Raw genomic sequence first — 20,138 nt, forward strand, 5'->3', positions numbered from 1 at the left:
TTCACTGTCCTTTTGGAGCAGATGTGTGGCGTAAACAAACAACTTGTTTCTTGTCTTTCATAATGGCTTTTTTCCTCATGAGTATTTGTTATTTGGGGGCTGTATGTGTGTGTGTTAGTGGCGTCTTCTGTGCACACTTCTGCTGCTGACAGTAATCCTCACAGAGCTGTCAGCATATCTCTCTGTGTGTGTCTCTGTGTGTGTGTGTGTGTGTTGAAAACGGCCCTCAGGATGAGTTGGGTCACAGTTGTGTCTGTAAGTTTGTTACTTCTGGCGTGTCAAACCGAGCACATCCTGATGAGTTTGACAGAGACTTTTCTTGTCTAATTAAACAAATAAAAGCACACTGTTGCTCCTTTGTCAAGATTAGAAGCGATAAAGATAAAAAATATGAAGGATGGAAAGTGATTTTTCCTGTTGAGTGAATGTTTGCAGGCACTTTCCATGACTATGACATCATTACGTGACTTACAGTGAAGCACAAAATTGAAGTTATTACCAGGGCCAGACAGACTCTGCAGACAGTTTTCTATGAAGAATTATGTAAAAAGAAAAAAGGATTTATGAGTATAATAACTAAAAACAAACCACATGAAATAAAAAAATAATAACTTTTCACTTTTGGTTAAGGTTTACAATTCAAATCCAATCAGATCCATTTACTGAAGTCTCTCATATATTTAGTAATAATAATAATACTATTATTATTATTATTATTATTATTATTATTATTATTATTATTATTATTATTATTATTATTAATAATAATAATAATAATAATAATAATAGGGCGAGGCAATGGCGCAGTAGGTAGTGCTGTCGCCTCACAGCAAGAAGGTAGATGGGTTGCTGGTTCGAGCCTCGGCTCAGTTGGCGTTTCTGTGTGGAGTTTGTATGTTCTCTCTGCATTCGTGTGGGTTTCCTCCGGGTGCTTCGGTTTCCCTCACAGTCCAAAGGCATGTGGTACAGGTGAATTGGGTAGGCTAAATTGTCCGTAGTGTATGAATGTGTGTGTGTGAATGTGTGTGTGGATGTTTCCCAGTGAGGGTTGCGGCTGGAAGGGCATCCGCTGCGTAAAAACATGCTGGATAAGTTGGCGGTTCATTTCGCTGTGGCGACCCCGGATTAATAAAGTGACTAAGCCGACAAGAAAATGAATGAATTAAAGCTAACTATGGCTAACTCACAGTAGCGACGGTAGTGTTTTTTTTTCCCTGCTCCTCCCGGCAGACATCAAGAAAACCGAATCAAGTAAATGTGTGTGTCTGTGTTTTCTGCGCGGCCAGTTTGTTCCTGCTATACTCCCACACACCCATGCAGGTTTCCACTAGCTCATCTGAAGAACTCAATCCCTCCCGAATTACAGGGAGATTTAACTAGATTATCCACTGGGTCCTCGCCCGCTGAGAAAACCAGGCCCGACGCAGCGACGCTGTTTCAGCACCTGTTCCTCCACAGCTGCTCTACTGCACCACAGATAGAGAGAGCAGGAAATGAGAAAGAGACGCGTCTGAACTAACTGTTTCCCTTTCCACTCTAATTAGCACAATTATTGCAGAGGAACAGGGCTGAAGCATTTTTTCCTGCATAGTCGCCAAACTATGCTTTTTACATTTTAATAGTTAAGTACAGTTGAAGTCAAAATTATTAGCTGTGTAGTGAATATTTCCAGTACCCTGTTAAATCTATGTCACGGAGGATTAGGGCAGTTCTGAAGGCAAAACGGGGGTCCAACCTGGTACCAGTGAGGTGTACCTAATAAAGTGGCCGGTGAGTGTAAGACTTTTTCAAGAAGAAAAATCTTAAAGGAAATGTTGTGAGAATTCACTTACTCTGTTAAACAGCGCATGGGAATTTATTTTTTAAAAAGAATACTAATAATTTTGCCTTCAACTCTATAACATGATGTAATATTAAAAACAAATAACATAATAGTTTCCCCATTACTTCAGCAAATCACAGTCTTAATGAATAGAATTCAGTCACAAGAAATAGCGGCTGTAATAAAATGCAGCAATTTAGTGCAAAGCCTAAACAAAACAGGTGTAATTTGCACAAATTATCAAGTCTGAAAGGCTAATAGCTCAGCGTGGCATCGCTAAAATCACATTACTCAAACCTTAAGGCATTAGACTAGGCTAGGTGGTGATATAAAAATAAATTATGCGACCTACAATGCTAAAATCACTGAAATAGGCTGCATATGCTTATTGGAATAGTGTTCATCTACAAAAGTCTGATCTAAAAGAATTGGCCTGGCATGCAAAATGCAGCGTTTGTAGTCTTCACAGATTCATAAAGAAAATATTAAACTATTTCCATTTTAGAACACAGTTATTGTGTAAACAAATTCTAAAATATATTTGCACTGCAACTCAGGCTCATTGTAGATTTGCAAGTCTAATTTTATTCATTCATTCATATTCTTGTCAGCTTAGTCTCTTTATTAATCCAGGGTCACCGAGGCAGAATGAACCGCACACTTTTCCAGCATATGTTTTATGCAGCGGATGCCCTTCCAGCTGCAACCCATCTCTGGGAAACATCCATAAGTGCTGCAAGTGCTGTGCAGGTAAACCTCACTCTTCTGACCTCTAAAGGTACTCCAGCGACAGATGCTAGAGGCCATGGTCTTTAGCCTCCTTGGTAGAGCAACTGACTCCCATGCTGAAGGTCGCCGGTTCGATACCAGCTCGGGTTGGGAGGCGTAAGACTGACAGGGTTACATCTAGTCATGTTTATATTATAGTGCAATCAGGATTCAGAAATAGCTATTTTTAAAAGGCGGCACGGTGGCTCCTTGGTTAGCACTGTCGCCTTACAGCAAGAAGGTTGCTGGTTCGAGTCTCGACTGGGCATTTGCATTTCTGTGTGGAGTTTGCATGTTCTCCCCGCGTTGGGGTGGGTTTCCTTTGCGTGCTCCAGTTTTCCCTACAGTCTAAAGACATGCACTATAGGTGAATTGAATAAACTAGATTGACTGTAGTGCATGAGTGTGTGTGAATGCCAAAGTGTATGCGTGTTTCCGAGTACTGGTTTGCAGCTGGAAGGGCATCTGCTGGGTTAAACATATGCTGGAATAGTTGGCGGTTCATTCCGCTGTTGTGACCGATAATAAATAAGGGACTAAGGCGAAGGAAAATGAATGAATGAATGAATAGCTATTTTGAGCAATGTGCAGAGATTAGCATCATATATCAATGTAGAAGATTCTTTCAACATTGAAGTTTGCAAGAGCGCATACTTCCACGTCTTTTATCCCACTATTTTTAAGCATCCCTTATCATGAATGTGAGATTGTGCAGTCATAAATAAATAAAAAATGACCCCAGTGTTCATAAATTCCACTCCTATTGTTGATCAGGAACATGACCTGTCTGAACGCCACTTCACTACTTACATCCACTTCGCTCTGATCTTTTGTTTCTGGATGGATTGCTCTTCGCCGTAATCCCGCTTTATTCTTTCCAATCTTCCGACTAAATCTCAGTTGACAGAAAATGATAAAGATTCTTCATCTGTGTTTCCATTCGGTGACCACACCTAACGCCAAACGAATCTTCAAAACTGCGTGTCGTTACTTGAGGAACGCTCATAATCATTACAATCTGACATTTATAGCCGAACGGAGCTAATAATTGACAACGTGCTGATCAGGAAGGTTGCGCAAAGCCTTTTGAACACTGTTATTTTGATGTGATGTGTTAATGCGATGCATGGGCACACTAGGAAGAGGATGGTCGCTCTTATTAGAGACCAGTCTAAACACTGCCGCTTCAAAGTGTTGGTCCAGGTGGGAATAAAGAGCGTGATGTCATAGGCGAAGATGTAATGTCTGGCTGTCTCATACCTCGGCGTTATTTGGCCATAAATAATTAGAAATGATAGTTAATTTACTTCGCTTGTCAGGTGAGAACACGGGACAGCTAATAACTGAGGTGAGGAAAGAAAACAAAGAAGCCACAAAATGCCGAAATGTTAACTATACACGGAAACATGCTGCGGTTGCTTGGAGACAGGTAAACAAACATTGTTGCAAGAAATGGGTGTTGTTTCATTGAGCCGTAGGGGACAAGGCTAAAAACGCCTTAGGATCCAGTTCCACAGGAAACGAAGCCAAGTATCATTCACAGTGCATTCCATCAGCTAATTGTTTTCACTTTTCACCTCTTTCAGTTCACCTGTCAGAACACATTGTTTCGTCTGTTCATTCAAGTACTGTATGAATCAAAATTAGTCAATGGTTCTAGGTAAGACTATAGTAATTAATTAGTGCATCCTAACATGCAAGTGCACAATGCAATTGAAATACAGACATAGCCAGGGCCAGACAGAATCTGCAGACATTTGTTGGCTCTTTCTGCACAGAAATGCAAACAATATAGATGTTAATGGTTACATGTTTTTGGACTTCTTCAAAATATATCTGCTTTTATGCTTTTAAATAAGTGAAAAATGAATAAATTATGAGGGAATTTTAAGTTTTGGGTGAGCTATCCTTTTAACATATTAAATAATGTTGAATTAAATATATTTTTAAACTTTTGTTTAAGGTTTCAATGCAAATAGTATTGAAACCACTTGTGTGGTAAACAAAGAAAGTCTCTTATACAATATATCTATTTAAAATACAATATATTACCTTCAAACTGTATTGTACATAAATCATATAAATATTTGCATATTTATTGGTACTAAAATTAATCTAAAAATAATAATTCACGCACAATTACATAACTAACTAGTAGATTGTACAATGGTTGTAGAAGTCTGCAGATTTTTGCTTGTGTAGATTTCTAGTTAGACATTTGGGCAAATTGTGCACCATTAATCTGTGTCTATATTATGGCAGAATTGTAAACAGATGAATAGGTTTTCATTTATATAAGGTATTGCACATTAAACTATTGTTACTAAACTCTGTAATCTGTTTTATGTTGCTGGAAATGACCAATCAGGACTTTTATATCATATAACATTGGTTTTTATATTTAGGAGCAGGTTCCATCCATTAATATAGTGATTAAATGAAAATATATTCAAATTAACAACCAGCAACTGTATTTTAATTCGATATGTTTTCAAATGAATGAAAAAAAGTAAATATATAAAATGATGATTACATTTTTCTAACTAAAATCAAAGAAAAAATGAACAGACAAACAAATAAATAAATACAATATGAATTAACTGTCCACCCATTGGCCCAATGACAGAATCCAGTGATTGTGTGGCAATTAAATGCATGTTAGTCTTCTATATAATTAATTTCATTTATTGCAATTTGTTTCTAATTTAGTGCTTGCTCTGAGTTTGATCTGACTCCAATTTTAAGTGATCATTAAATTTACACAGTGTTTATAATTAAAGACAGATCTTTAGATCATATTTAGATATTTGATTATTTCAGATGGCGATGCAGTGGCGCAGTAGGTAGTGCTGTCGCCTCACAGCAAGAACTTCGCTGGGTCTTTGGTTCAGTTGGTGTTTCTGTGTGGAGTTTGCATGTTCTCCCTGCGTTCGCGTGGGTTTCCTCCGGGTGCTCCGGTTTCCCCCACAGTCCAAAGACATGCGGTACAGGTGAATTGGGTAGGCTAAATTGTGCGTAGTGTATGAGTGTGTGTGTTTCAATGTGTTTGTGGATGTTTCCCAGAGATGGGTTGCGGCTGGAAGGGCATTTGCTGCGTAAAAACGTGCTGGATAAGTTGGTGGTTCATTCCGCTGTGGCGACCCCAGATTAATAAAGGGACTAAGTGGAAAAGAAAATGAATGAATGTTTTCAAGACACACCATACTTTCAGTTATTTGTTCACTGCAGACCAGTCTCCTGCAATCTTTTGACCAACAGTCAAGACTTACAAAACCTAGGTGTTGTACTGGTTTTGTTTAATCACATACAGCAACAGGAGCAGTATTTTTAAATATAAATATTTATAAATAAGACTTAAGAATATAGACTTATAAATATACTATAAATTATACTATTTCATGATGGTGGAACTGTAATTCCACACCAGCAGAGGGCGCTCTCAAGTGAGTACAGACTGTCAGCGCTCCATCTGCTGCATTTAAGCACACTTCCTGTTTGACGGCCATATTAAACTGGCCATCTCAAATGCTCTTTGCAAAGTGTTCCCAGTTCTGTCCATATAATATTGTTTGCCATGCCACGTGTATATTTTTGCCCATTTGTTTGGTTGGACTGATTATTATATTTTTGATTTAATGCCTGTTTTCCTGACTCTGAATATGCTTTGGCACTTTTAAAATGTTTTAATAAGCATCCACATATGGATTCAATCCCGGCTGTCACCAAGTTCTATCCGCTTGTTAAGTGTGACGTCACGCAAAGCGGCTTCCGCGTCCAAGCACTCTATTCAACTGAATGGGGAGAATCATGAAATGGTAATAATAAACGTTTACACAGCGATTTAATGCTTTCGAAAATCACAAACGCAATATATATGTCCATGCCTAATATCCAATGGCTAGAAAGTGATTCATCAACTGTAAAAATTATGGTATTTGTTATGCAGCAAGCCCAGAGATTGTTGCGTACACTGTGACTTTATGTAAAATTAACTTTAATGTGTGATAGGAATAAAAAAGTGATCATAAACGAATGATTTCTCAACTCAAATGAATAGTGGCTTGGACCCGGAAACAGTATTACATACGTCACCAACACGTCACCACTTAACAAGCGGATTACCAGAAATATATTTAGTGTATAAAGCTAGTAAAACAACAATTGTGATAGCATACTGGTGTAGTTGTAGTTATTTTTAAAAAAATCATTCAGCTCGGTTTAAAATGAATGTCAACGTTGAAGGATGAAGAGCAGCTCCACTGTCCCTAAACAAAGCAAATCAGCTGCGAATGAACCAAAAATCTACAAATTGATGGCTGAAAATTAAAATTTTGTCACTGAAAAAAGTGTTGCATGCAGAACTGTTGCAAACAATTTATTTGTGTTACATTTTTTTTTTATGTTAAGTGGTTGTAAACAATTTATTTGGGCTGAATTTAAACAAACAAATTAAGTTGAGTAATGTTCAACTTAATATCTTTGTTTAAATTCAGCCCAAATAAATTGTTTACAACCACTTAACATAAAAAAAATTTAAATCCAAGGAATCATCTTTGAATAATTTTTTTCAGTATTATCCACATCTAACAGCAAATAAAAACAAAAAAACCTGTGAGCAGTCAGAAATCAGTGATGTCGTCTCCAGTTCAGTTCCTGTCTGTGTGGGCCTGTCTTGAAATTACAAGTGAAAACTGAAAATTAAGTTGTCATTTTTTTTTACTGCTGCAGGGTAATTAGGACGGGCCTGCAGTGACAACCTGCCCGTGCTTGAGCTACACTGCTGTGTCAAATACAGTGTCTGACCTTTCATGACCTCTGCTTAAAATTCTTGCACTTCAGCAGGCCTTCCATCTCTCTCTCTCTCTCTCTCTCTCTCTCTCTCTCTCTCTCTTGACAGCTGCAGGCGGAGCAGAAAGTGAGGTTTTGAACATGTTTTTCTAAATAAACTGAATGTGTGGAAAAGGAAATGCTAGGCTTGACTGGTATGCACTCTCTGAGGCCTTTTGGATTCATTCTATGTTGAAGGGCGATACTTGCACGCCGGTTTCGATGCTCAACCGGGCAGACCAGCACATTCCACAAATGTGCCGAACACACACTCCCATGTAAATACATTAACGCTAACCTAGCTGACAGGACACATGCACACTCAGACACTCGAACGGAGCATCTCGGATTAGCAGAAAGTGCTTCTACGACAAGGTAATCACACACAACAATGCGTGTGTGTGTATGTAAGCACCGTCAAGCTATGTCTTAAGATGTCTTATTGGTCGGGTGCGCACACACACACACACACACACACACACATACACACCCAGTTCCATCAATCATTGTGCATTCTAAAAATGATTTAGCCATTTATTAATAAAGCCCGCCGGACACATTCAGACTTGCACACAGAACAAGAGAAGTCAAGAAACCCAATGCTTCTCTAAAGGACATACTTGCTTTTCATCAAGCCAGTCTTTCACACCATTCAGACAACGCAACGCTGAAATGGTTTACAATAAAAGTGGTGCTCAGGGAAAGACCGTAGGTAGAGTTACACTGAGCATCCTGGGACTTCATGCTTGTAATTCATTTGGCGTGATGGAGGATCCACACAGGGCGACACTGAAGTGTTGAGAAACAACCACAGGCCAAGAAACATTCAAATGTTTCTACAACTTAATTTATCCAGTGTTTCTAAATATAAAAGTAGTAATGCTAATAACTTTTATGCATGCAGCATTTAGCATTCACAGGACAATCAGCTATTTAAAACTGCTTTTCCAGTAATTCTACTTTTAACCCTTCGGTTAACTTACAAATTCAAAATGAATTATGGGTCACAAGAGTAGATATTCAAAACCTTAAACAATTATTTTTTATCTTGAAGTATACATTTAGGGTACAGCGCAAATATATATTTTTTTCAGGTCAATTTTGATTAGATATAAAGCTATTTTTTGGACCTACACTCTTTACTTAAGTCGAAAATGATTGTTGCCCACTCATTTAACACTGATGTAATACTCCACACTGATGAGGGAAAACCTAAACATTCACAGAGTTTGTAATGAAGATAAGGTTGTTTCTTTATGCTTACTACTACTACTACTACTACTACTACTACTACTACTAATAAATAAATAAATAAATAAATAAATAAATAAATAAATTAATTAATTTGTATGTATTGTGCTTAGCATAATTAAGTACACCCCACTTTGAAAATTAATATTGTTATCCATTTCTTAGTCAATATAGGCAATGTCTTTTGGTGCATTTAAACAAAATAGATTTATAAAACAGATATATTTAATAAAATTATATTTTAGTCCCTGAACATATTTAGAAATTGAAAGTACAATCGAAGCAAATTCAAGCAAATATTGCAACAAATTTTAACCATTTTTTTCTCAAATCTTTTTGCTTATCTTGATTGTTCCTCTTTTTAATATTTGTGTTTAATATTTTTTATAACATATAAATTTGGGTGTGCTAGTTGTTGGACAGTTATCGTAAGTTATTTTGTTAGAAAATACCTAGATTTGGCTTCAGTACTGATTAAACTAATGTATATACACTAATATAATATTGTATAGCTTCCTATTAAAAATATTACATTAAAAGATAGATTTGTGAGGGGTGTACTTATATATGCTGAGCACTTTATATATGTATACTGAATATACACTGTAAAACCCAAAAAGTTAAGGTAACTAAAATCGTTTGAGGAAACTGATTGCAGCTAAGCATTTCATTTCAAAAACTAATCTATATGAGTTCTGTGAACTTACTTAATTTAAGTTTAAGTAATGACAGATAATGATAGAATTAAATTTGTCAATTTTGAATTAACTTCACTCAATTCATTTGATAAAGTTGACTGTTGGGTTTTACAGTATATAAATACATATATACTGTATGTATATATCCAGCTGGGTCAGTTGGCATTTCTGTGTGGAGTTTTCATGTTCTTCGCTTGTTGGCGTGGGTTTCTTCCAGGTGCTCCGGTTTCTCCCACAAGTCTAAACACATGCGCTATAGGTGGATTTAGTAGGATAAATTGTCCATAGTGTATGAGTGTGTATGGATGTTTCCCATATATACTGCTAACCCTTTAGATAATTCCTAAACATTTTTAATTTTAACTGTAATGTAATGATATAATTGTAATGACATTTTTGTAACGATAAATATTGTGAAAAGCATTATGTGAGTAAACTGAATTGAATTATATCTGTATAAACAATGCCCTCTTAATCATCTCAACTGCAGTTATCTAAGTCTGTAAAATTGCTATCTGCATTACGCAAAAAACCTGGCTGTGGTTGAATTATGACTACAGTTTCAAAGCAATGTGTATGCGCACCATCTGAAAGAAGATAAATGGTAAAATTAAACTTGTAATGTCTACACAGCCTCCTGAAGGCCCGTACTGGTGCACGCTCATGCGGAGTCGCGTATCCCCTGCGCTGGAAGTGTTGGCAGGCATCGGTAATCGCAGCTGCCGGCGATGTCACTCGGCACCCAGCGAATGTCGGTGTGAGCTAATGGCCCTCGTGTTGCTTCATCACACGGTTAAGTGCTGCTCCAATTTAAGTGAAGCTAAAATGACTGCACATGCACTAATAAACCCATTCAGTACAGCTCCCTTCCCTGGAGGATGGTGTGGATGTGTGTGTGTGTGTGCGCTCAAGGCCAAGTGCATGACACAGGTGTGTCCGTGAACTGTGGCTTTAATGCAGTTTGCTGTGAGTCTTTTGCAGGTGCAGTTTCTTTTGCACGCTCTCTGGTATTTGGTTTCTCCCTGGTGTTTTCCATGAATAAGATACCACTGATCCTCTATTACTTCATAAAATCCTTAATTAGCGATTGGCTTTCTTGGAGCATTTGGCATCTTCTGGCAAAACCATTACAGACTTATTTCAAAATATCAGCTTTTACATGCATTTGCATCACATACAAGAGTACGATAAGCCGATTTGATAGTTTCAGTTAGATCAGCTTCCTGTGTAGAGCTGTAGTATAGTAAATCATTAGGGTAACACTAACAATATTTGATAAAGTGTGTACATTTATTAAAATGTTACATTTTTGACATTTTGGCTAAGTAAAATCTTAAAACTGTGATTTCCCTAACTATAGCTTAAAGGTATAGTTAACCCCAAACATATTCTGTCATCCTTTACTCGCCCTTCACTTGTCACAAACCTGTTTGCGTTTTTTTTGTTGTTGTTGTTAAAGGCAAAAGAAGTCATTTTGAACAATGTTGGAACACTGTAACCTTTGACTTCTATAGTATTTTTATTCCTACTAAGGAAGTCAGTGGTTACAGGTCTTTAACATTTTTCTAACATTAAAAAAAATGTAACTCAAAATGAAGACATGTCCCTTTAAACATCAGAGTATCACACTAACATCATGGCTGTGGGTTTTATTCTGATGGAAGGTTAGAATTGATACAATTGCAATACAGGCTCATTCTGAAAACGTAGCCCTGTATACATTTCTAGAGATTGCAAATTAATTAGCCAGAGGTATGTATATCTTCCTGACACCTTTCCTTTTTGCACTTACCAGCTGACCGCTTACCTCCGTATGTACGGCTTTCCCGCTGTTCCCAGTTTGTCCAGTAGCTTGCCATGTACATCAGAGGATTTGAGACGCAGAGAGGAGTTGACCAAGATGATGGGGTGAAAAATATTTTCAGAAAGCAGGTAAGACAAAAACAGAAGCCAAAAAGTAAAACAAACAAGTAAATAACAGGGTGAGAATGTAGTGAAATCTAAAAACTTGGTAAATATCAGGCTGCCACGAGGGCTGGATTGGGTTTATGGAAGGCGGTGGGCAATTCAATTGATGCTTTTTTTAAACACTATTGGTTGGGTTTAGGAAAGAAGGTGGGTGGGATCGGTCGGTCAGTCAGTCAGTCAGTCAGTCAGTCAGTCAGTCAGTCAGTCAGTCGACAGTGGCCTTCTCAGTGGATTTACGTGAGAAGAGTAGTCGCAAATGGCATTCGCAAGAAAAATTTATGATCTTAAAAACCATACACAGCGGCCTCTGGTGGATTTGCAAAAACAAAAACTGCAAAAAAAATGTAGCTGTTGGGATGTATTTCATGCTTTGCAGAAATTTATATAGCATTACATAATCAGAATGAGCCTGGGTTGAAAAATTGTCTACATTTGATTTAATGTACATAACAGTGGATATGGAAAAATCACAGATTTGTGATAAGAATTTCTGTGGCTCACAGAGTAGGGGATAACACTAACATTAACATAATGTTATGCGTTAGATTACCAAAGAAATCAAAGTTCATTACCTTGTATATATCCTCCAAAGTAAATCATCAAACTTAGCCTTCCTGTAGCTCAAAAAATAACGGTACTAACAATGTTAAAGAAAAAAAAACTAATCATTTACATGTACATTTAATGTAATGAAAGATACATTAGATTATTAAAATGATAAATCCTCGATTTATATGATGATCCTTTATGACTCCCAAGAAAAACAAAACATAATTTTGTATAAAAATAAAATTTACAAATTAATTAATTCATTTTCTTTTCAACTTAGTCCCTTTATTAATCTGGGGTTGCCACAGCGGAATAACCCACCAACTTATCCAGCATATGTTTTATCCAGCATATGCCCTTCCAGCTGCAACCCAAATCTGGGAAACATCTATACACACTCACACACATACAATACGGACAATTTAGCTTGTACTGCAATTATTTTGGACTGTGGGGGAAACCGGAGCACCCGGAGGAAACCCACACCAACACGGGGAGAACATGCAAACTCCACACAAAAATGGCAACTGACCCTGGCGATGCTCGAAACAGTGACCTTCTTGCTGTAAGGCGATCGTGCTACCCACTGCGCCACCAATTGTACAAATTCATATATACATATTAGTCATTCATTTGCCAAACTATGTTTTAATGTCAGACTGGATGGAAAGAACCAATAAAATGTTTTTGGCATAATGAGTAAAAATATGATTTAAAGTGAAGCGAAGTGAGTATTGTCAAGTATGGATACCCATAATCGAACTGGTTCTCTTCTTTTGACCCATCCAAGTGCACACACACACACATGAGTGAGCAGAGAGAGCACACACAAACACACAGTGAGCATACACAGGGGTTCTTAGGTAGGTATTGAAGATGGAGAGAGTGTGGTCCATTCACACCCCCATCTTCAATTCCTGCCTGGACCACGAATCAAACCTGCAACCTTTTAATTACAAGTCCAACTCCCTAACCCCAACACCCTTAACGCTAAGCATAACTCTGTTTACCCTCGTGAAGCTCAAATGGGATGGCCCCAACAACACTAAGGTTATGGGTTCAATTCCCAAAGAAAGCTAACTGATAAAATGTGTATGTTAATGCAATTTGTATTACTTTTAAACACATTTTATTACTTTCAAAGTATAAATATAAATACAAACTCAGTGTTATTGTACTGTAAATCTATGACGACTTCAGTATTTTTTTAGCATACCATATGTGCTACCTTGCTAACAAGTTAGTTATATTGGTCAGCTGCTGTGGTACAGACTTAGAGCTGTGAACCTACTCTAGTCTCACGGTTCGGTTCGGTTACGATTATCATGCCATTGATTCGGTTCAATTCGATATTTCGGTGCATCACAGTGCATTGACGGTGCTTTCCATACACAGTTTTATATTTTCTTCACAGCAGCAGTTCTTGTATTAAAATGTATGAATATATTTATATTTATATATTATTTGTAATACAATTTTGTCGTTTAATACAAACAGTCAGATATACAAACTGTAACTTTAAACAAAACGAACATTAAGCAAATAATATAAACAAATATAAACATCCAGCTCAATTTCTGATCCTTGTCTAGTTCTCTTACACCTCTTTGATTGGTCACACCCTCAACAAAAACGGTTGCGATTGGCTCTTGCGTGCTGGGCTCTTCACAGATGAGTGATGCTGATAAGCGGCAGGCGGCAGCGGCGATCTCACAGCTGATGTATGATAGACACGGTGGAGAAAACTCTGCAGACACGCGCTCGTTTCTGGATGCAAAAGTAACGCTGTAAAACAGCCGATAAGAGAAGAAAAGCCACGCCAGGAGGTCAAATGGGCCACTGTGTGTGTGTGTGTGTGAGAGAGAGAGAGAGAGAGAGAGACAGAGACAGAGACAGAGCGCGTGTGAGAGAGAGAGAGAAATGGAGTAGTCTTTCAGTAGTACTTTCATTCTCTCGATCTTAGTGAAATAGGGGCTATTGTTGTATATGTCAGTGAAAGACTGATCCAGCAAACACACACAGTGAAATTGTGCACAGTTTATGAGTTTTAAGTAGTTAAAGCGCTGTAAATACTCGCGATCGCCTCCCTCGCGACAGAGCGCATATGAGGTAAATGACGTCAGTAATAACCGGTTATGATTATTACTGAACCGATACCGAATTGTCCGCGTCTGCATCGCGATGCACCGAAGAAACGATTAATTTTGACACTCCTATACAGACTCCTTGAGCAAAACCAGATGGTTCTGTTCTAAGATAAGCTCCTGAAATGAATCACAGGCTCTGAACGTCCTCAAAAACATGCTGTAATGTAAGATGAGTCAATCCTATAGACCGGCCAGCCACTGTTGCAGTTGTTTCTACATATGTGGTTCTTTTGCAACTTGGTCAAATTGAATGGTGGGGCTTATTCTTGTTCTTTCACATATCAGGCGTGGCGTGTGCACAAGATTCAGGGCCTTTATGGATATGCAATACATCCTTCTATCAATGGGAGCGAGATGTAAGTAATGTTGGTTCCCCTTTGAGCGGTTACTGACAGCCCTTTGGCAGCAGCTGGATGGGAGCCGGCGCTGGTGTCAGGGCTTGTCCTGGGTGAGTCTGGAAACGAGCCATCAGGGCATCTGTAGAACAGTGGGATTAGGCAAGCTGTCTGTTTAATGGGCAGAATAGACCATCTATTCATTTGGAAAGAATTGTATGGTGTGAGGTTATACGCACTGAACTTATCACATGCACAAGTACACAGCAATTATAGTTGTCTGTCAGCCACAGTGTCAAGTTGTGATTCGGTGTGGGCTTTATGTTATAGAGTAGACCTTCATGCTTTTTAATGTTTTTTTTTTCAATGTAGAGTATGATATAGCTATGAATTGGCCAATAATTTAATAGTTATTAATAGTTATTTAGCATATATATACAAACACATAGTAAAGGTTAATACAAGTAGACCTAGTGGTGATTAAATACAAAATATTATAAATATTACGAATGTAAACATTAGGTGAGCAGGTTACATTGTAACTCTGTGTCCTATGTGACGAGATTTGCAGTGATAAGCAATTTGGCTGTTTACACCAGATGAATCACTACAGAAATTTAAATACAGCCAATCAGAACTCCAATGAAATAGTTTATAATCTAATTTATACTAAATCTGTAACATTATTAATGTACATTAGGGCTGCACAATATACCCTTCAGCATCAATATCGCAATGTGCGTATTCGCAGTAGTCACATCGCAAAGATATGCAATGTTGTATTTAATCACTGTATTTATGTGGAATTTATATGATTTATGCAAAAAAAAAAAAAAAAAATCCTACTTAGAATCTGTGTCTTGTTTCTAGTCCAAATATCTACATTTCAAAATGAAAACAAGATTATTTTGCTTACCCCACTGGCAGATAGGTTTCTTAAAACAGGCAAAAAAAACTTTTAATTTTCACCTATAATAATAATGATAATAATTACAACACTTAAATGCACCAAATAAAGCATTGCTAATTTTATTTTATTTTATTTTATTTTATTTTAGATTACTTTAACGTACTAAACAAAACATTATTATTATTATTATTATTATTATCATTATTATGTAATATTATTATTTTATTATAACACTGATGTACTAAAGAAAGCAATACAAATGTTTTATTTATTTAAATATTAGAAACAAAACATAAATAAAAGATATAAAAGATTTTTTATTGTATGTTTATTTTTATATTTTGTTTTAGTAAATATATCGGTCCAGGTTTGCTCAATTTAAAATTACACTACTAACATGTATGTATGTAACACACAATCATTCATTCTTTCATTCATATTCCTTCAGCTTAGTCTCTTTATTTCCTCTCTTTCCTTTAAACAAGCAAAAAAAAAACTTTAAATTTTCACCCATTTCTTCTGACGGTGAAAACTAAACAATATTTTTTACATGGTGTAAGAATTTTTTTTGACATTCGGACCAGAAACGAATTTAAACAAAGTAAGAAAAGCATTTCTGAATACTGTTAGACTGCCCAGAAAACTTTCAAATAGAGCTATTCATACTATCTTCTAAAACTGTATTCATCGCAATATTTATTGCAGAAAAATAAAATATCGCAAAATCAGAAGTTACCAATACCATGGAGGACTAATATTTCGGGACTTGTAGAGCGTTTGAACTCTCAGCAGTGAATATTAAACCTCACTGAACTGAACTAATCTAAACTCAAACTGAACCTCTATTCTGAAGACTAAACTACACTGTTTCAATTCACTATAATCTTCTATGTGAAGCTATACGAATAAAGATGAATTGAATTGAATAATGCTGAGTCACTGATATTTCTCGTCTTGAACTGAGTCACAATTCTAAAGTTCAATCTCAAATGGTTTATTTTATTTGCAAGATCTAAGGCAATAAATGTCATGTAAAATGGCCTTCAAACTCACATTATTAGCATTTAACACTGAATAAAGCACATGAGGTCCACCTGAGGTGATAATTGTCAGTTTTCTGTTGTTCCGCTGCAAGAAATAGAAACCGTTTGTCAAATTTCAGGTGCTGGTTAGGACAAAAACTTTTTGTTCTATCATGTGGCATTGCTTTTATTTACAACACGACTTAAATCAGCCTTTAGCCTCTGCAGTCAGACACACTCCTATTGGTGTCATCAATCTGGCAACCTGTGCTTGCATGTGTTTTGAACCAGGAGCGCAATACCTAGTCCAACCACTGGGTGTCAAACTTACATACTGCACCTTTAAGTCTGTTTAACTGATTGCGTTTTAATTACATTACAACATCAGTGCTGTAAACAGAACCCTAAGAAACTGAAAATACTCAAGTTTATTGTTGGCTGAAAAGCACTAGCTGTGTATATAGCCTGTTGTAAGTTGTTAGTTTACACTACTGAAAGTTGTGTGCCATGACGTTATCTATTCCATGCTTGTACATTGGTTGTTATTCATTTCTGTTTCTATGTTTTGATAATATATTAGAAAAGAAAAGAGGAGCGTAGTGGGATCATGCTTAAAGAATGCCTGCATTGAGCACTGCGTATCCAAACACCTCAGCTGGCAGATTGTGCAAGCATTTGCCTCATCCGCTCGGAGGCAACGCTAAACTATAAATTGGAAACAATTATAGGGCTGGATTAATGCTGGGTTGTTTGTGGACTGAGTGTGCTTGCTGCATCTCGGTCTCCGCCTGTCATTCATGATATACGACCAGCTCTAGGTGTGAACAGGAACATGTAAATCAAAATTTGAGCTAGCGGGTGAAACACTTGCTCATCTATACAAACACAAACATGCCTATGCCTACATACATGTGCAGATGCAGACTAACACGTCAGAAAGAATGCACTTTTTAAAAAAAGACCTAATGATGAAAAATAAAGAAATCAAGTGTTTGCACTTTTCATTAAATGTTCTTCTGATTTTTTTTTTTTTCCAAAGATGACATTTTGAAGAATTTGCAACATGATTTATGATTATAACACTTTAATGTACCAAAGGAAGAAAGGAATCTTACAATGTTTAATTTAATTACATTTATTATTATTATTATTATTTTATTATGACACTTTGACGTGCCTAAGAAAACAATGCTAATGTTTAATTTTATTTAATTACTATTATTTTATTATACCACTTTAATGTGCTAAAGAAAGCTATGCCAATTTAATCTGTTTGTATTTACTTAAATTTATTATTATTATTATTTATTTTTTTATATTTTATTTTATTATAACATTTTAATGTGCCAAAGGAAAGCAATGCTAATGTTTAATTTAATTATATTTTTATTTGATTACATTTTTTATTCTAAATTAAATTTTATTATACTCTATTGTGCCAAAGAAAGCATGTTTAATTTAATTAAACTTAATTTTAGAAAATTTAAATTATAAATTACATTTTATCACACTGTAATGTGCCAAAGTAATTTAATTTAATTTTGTAATTTTTTTATTTATAAATTAAATTTTAATATACAGTAATGTGCCAAATAGAGCATGCTTAACTTAATTTAATTTATTTTTTATTTAATTTAGTAATTTTTTTTATTATAAATTATAAATTTAATTGAATTTAATTATACTGCAATGTGCCAAAGAAAGCAAGCTTAATTTAATTTAGTTTTATTTTATTTAAGATATTTTTATTATAAATGTAATTTTATTGTACTGTAATGTGCCAAAGCAAGCATGTTTAATTTAATTTAATTTAATTTAATTTAATTTAATTTAATTTAATTTAATTTAATTTAATTTAATTTAATTTTGTAATGTGCCAATCAAGTTATTTTTTTGCAATGTGCCAATGAAAGCATACTTATTTTAATTAAATTTTTTATTATAAATTTAATTTTATTATACTGTAATGTGCCAAAGAAACCATGTTTAATCTAATTTAATTTAATTTTAAATATTGTATTTTTTATTTGTACGCTTTGTTTTGCTCTCTCTCTCTCTCTCTCTCTCTCTCTCTCTCTCTCTCTCTCTCTCTCTCTCTCTATATATATATATATATATATATATATATATATATATATATATATATATATATATATATATATATATATAATATCTAACTTATAACTTATAAAGACCTAAAGACCTGAATTTAAACTAAGACCTAAAAACAATAGAATCAAGTGTTCATATTTTCCATTAAACATTCTCCCAATTTTTTCTTTTCTTTTCCAAAGATGACGCTCCATGTCAAGGAATCTACAACATGACAATCTGTCAGTGGGCATTAACTGTTTTAACTGTTTTCTATGTTTGCTGTAAGAGGTGCTGGTGGCTCAGGATTGAACACGCTCTCCTGTCTTCTTTTCAATAGTTGAAACGGTGAGCTTTTTTCTTCACCCTGGCACTTCATGCAGTCGTACCTTCAACAATCGACGCTTCATTTAAGAGCTTGTTTACGTGTCAAATATACCAAAGAGCAAGACAGGGCTAAAAAAAACTGTTCCTGGGAAACATCTTGTAATAATAATCCAATTAATCAATGACAGACACGTTCTAAACCGATGACGACATCACCACAAAACAGCAGTTTACTAGAAAGTGTGCACTTTGTTCGGAAATGTTTGCAGTCAACACCTCATTTTATTAATGTAATTTTATATTTGATTTATATGATTATGTTTGGCAGATTTTATATTAAATAAATAAAAAGGTGCAGTCTTGCTTAAACAGCTGTTCTAACATTTTAAGTAACAAATGCTATAAGAAATGATGGTAACACTTTAATGTGCCAAAGAAAGCAATGTTGTGTTTTATTGTATTTTGTTTAACTTTAATTTTCATTTTGATTTTAATTTTATTTATTATTATTATTATTGTTATTGTTATTATTTATTATAATTTAATATAATTTAATATTATGATTTTATTACAACACTTAAATGGACCAACGAAAGCAATCCTAATATTTCATTTAATTTCATATAATTTAATTAAATTTAATTTCATTTAATTTCATTTAATTTAATTACTTTAGAACACTTTAATGTCCTAAAAAACTATTATTATTATTATTATTATCATTATTATTATTATTATTATGTAATATTGGTATTTTATTATAACACTAATGTACTAAAGAAAGCAATGCTAATTTTTTAAATTTAATTTCAATACTTAAAAAATATTTTCTTTTATTTTTTATTTTTATATATTGTTTTTGTAAATTTACCGGTAGTTTTGCCCAACTTAGAATTATGCTACATTCATTCTTTCATTCATTTTCCTTTGGCTTAGTCTCTATCAGGGGTCGCCACAGTAGAATGAACTGCCAACTTTTCTAGTGTATTAATATATGTTTTTTATTAGTATATGTTGCCCTTTTACGTACAACCCAACACTGGAAAACACTCATACACTTTTGCATTTAAACACATACACTATGGCCAATTTAGCTTATTCAATTCACCTATAGCGCATGTGTTTGTGTTTGGAGCACTGGATGAAGCCCACACCAACACGTGGAGAACATGCAAACTCCACACAGAAATGCCAACCAGCCCACCCTGGGCTAAGTTAATTAAATTTTTAATTTAATTTAATTTAATTTATTTTAATTTACTCATTCATTTTCTTGTCGGCTTAGTCCCTTTATTAATCCGGGGTCGCATGAACCACCAACTTATCCAGCACAGTTTCGCAGCGGATGCCCTTCCAGCCGCAACCCATCTCTAGGAAACATCCACATCCACACACACACTCATATGCTACGGACAATTTAGCC

General features: G+C 35.3%; 1 long non-coding RNA gene across 14 annotated transcripts in view; it reads left to right on the forward strand.

The window, feature by feature from the left end:
- The window catches only part of LOC137488231 (uncharacterized), a 235,286-nt gene that overhangs the window by 3,410 nt on the left and 211,738 nt on the right, over positions 1–20,138 (forward strand). For 3 of the 14 annotated variants that reach the window (XR_015515391.1, XR_015515388.1, XR_015515393.1), the window contains exon 3: positions 11,162–11,298. The exons of 5 other annotated variants lie outside the window; for them this stretch is intronic. This is a non-coding gene — a long non-coding RNA (uncharacterized LOC137488231). Of the gene's footprint in view, positions 1–11,161; positions 11,299–18,591; positions 18,737–20,138 lie in introns of all 14 variants that reach the window. 6 more of the 14 variants (XR_015515387.1, XR_015515385.1, XR_015515390.1 and 3 more) reach the window with 2 other exon arrangements.

Source organism: Danio rerio, chromosome 18 (assembly GCF_052040795.2).
Source record: "Danio rerio strain M-AB ecotype USA chromosome 18, GRCz13ab, whole genome shotgun sequence".
Lineage (NCBI taxonomy): Eukaryota > Metazoa > Chordata > Actinopteri > Cypriniformes > Danionidae > Danio > Danio rerio.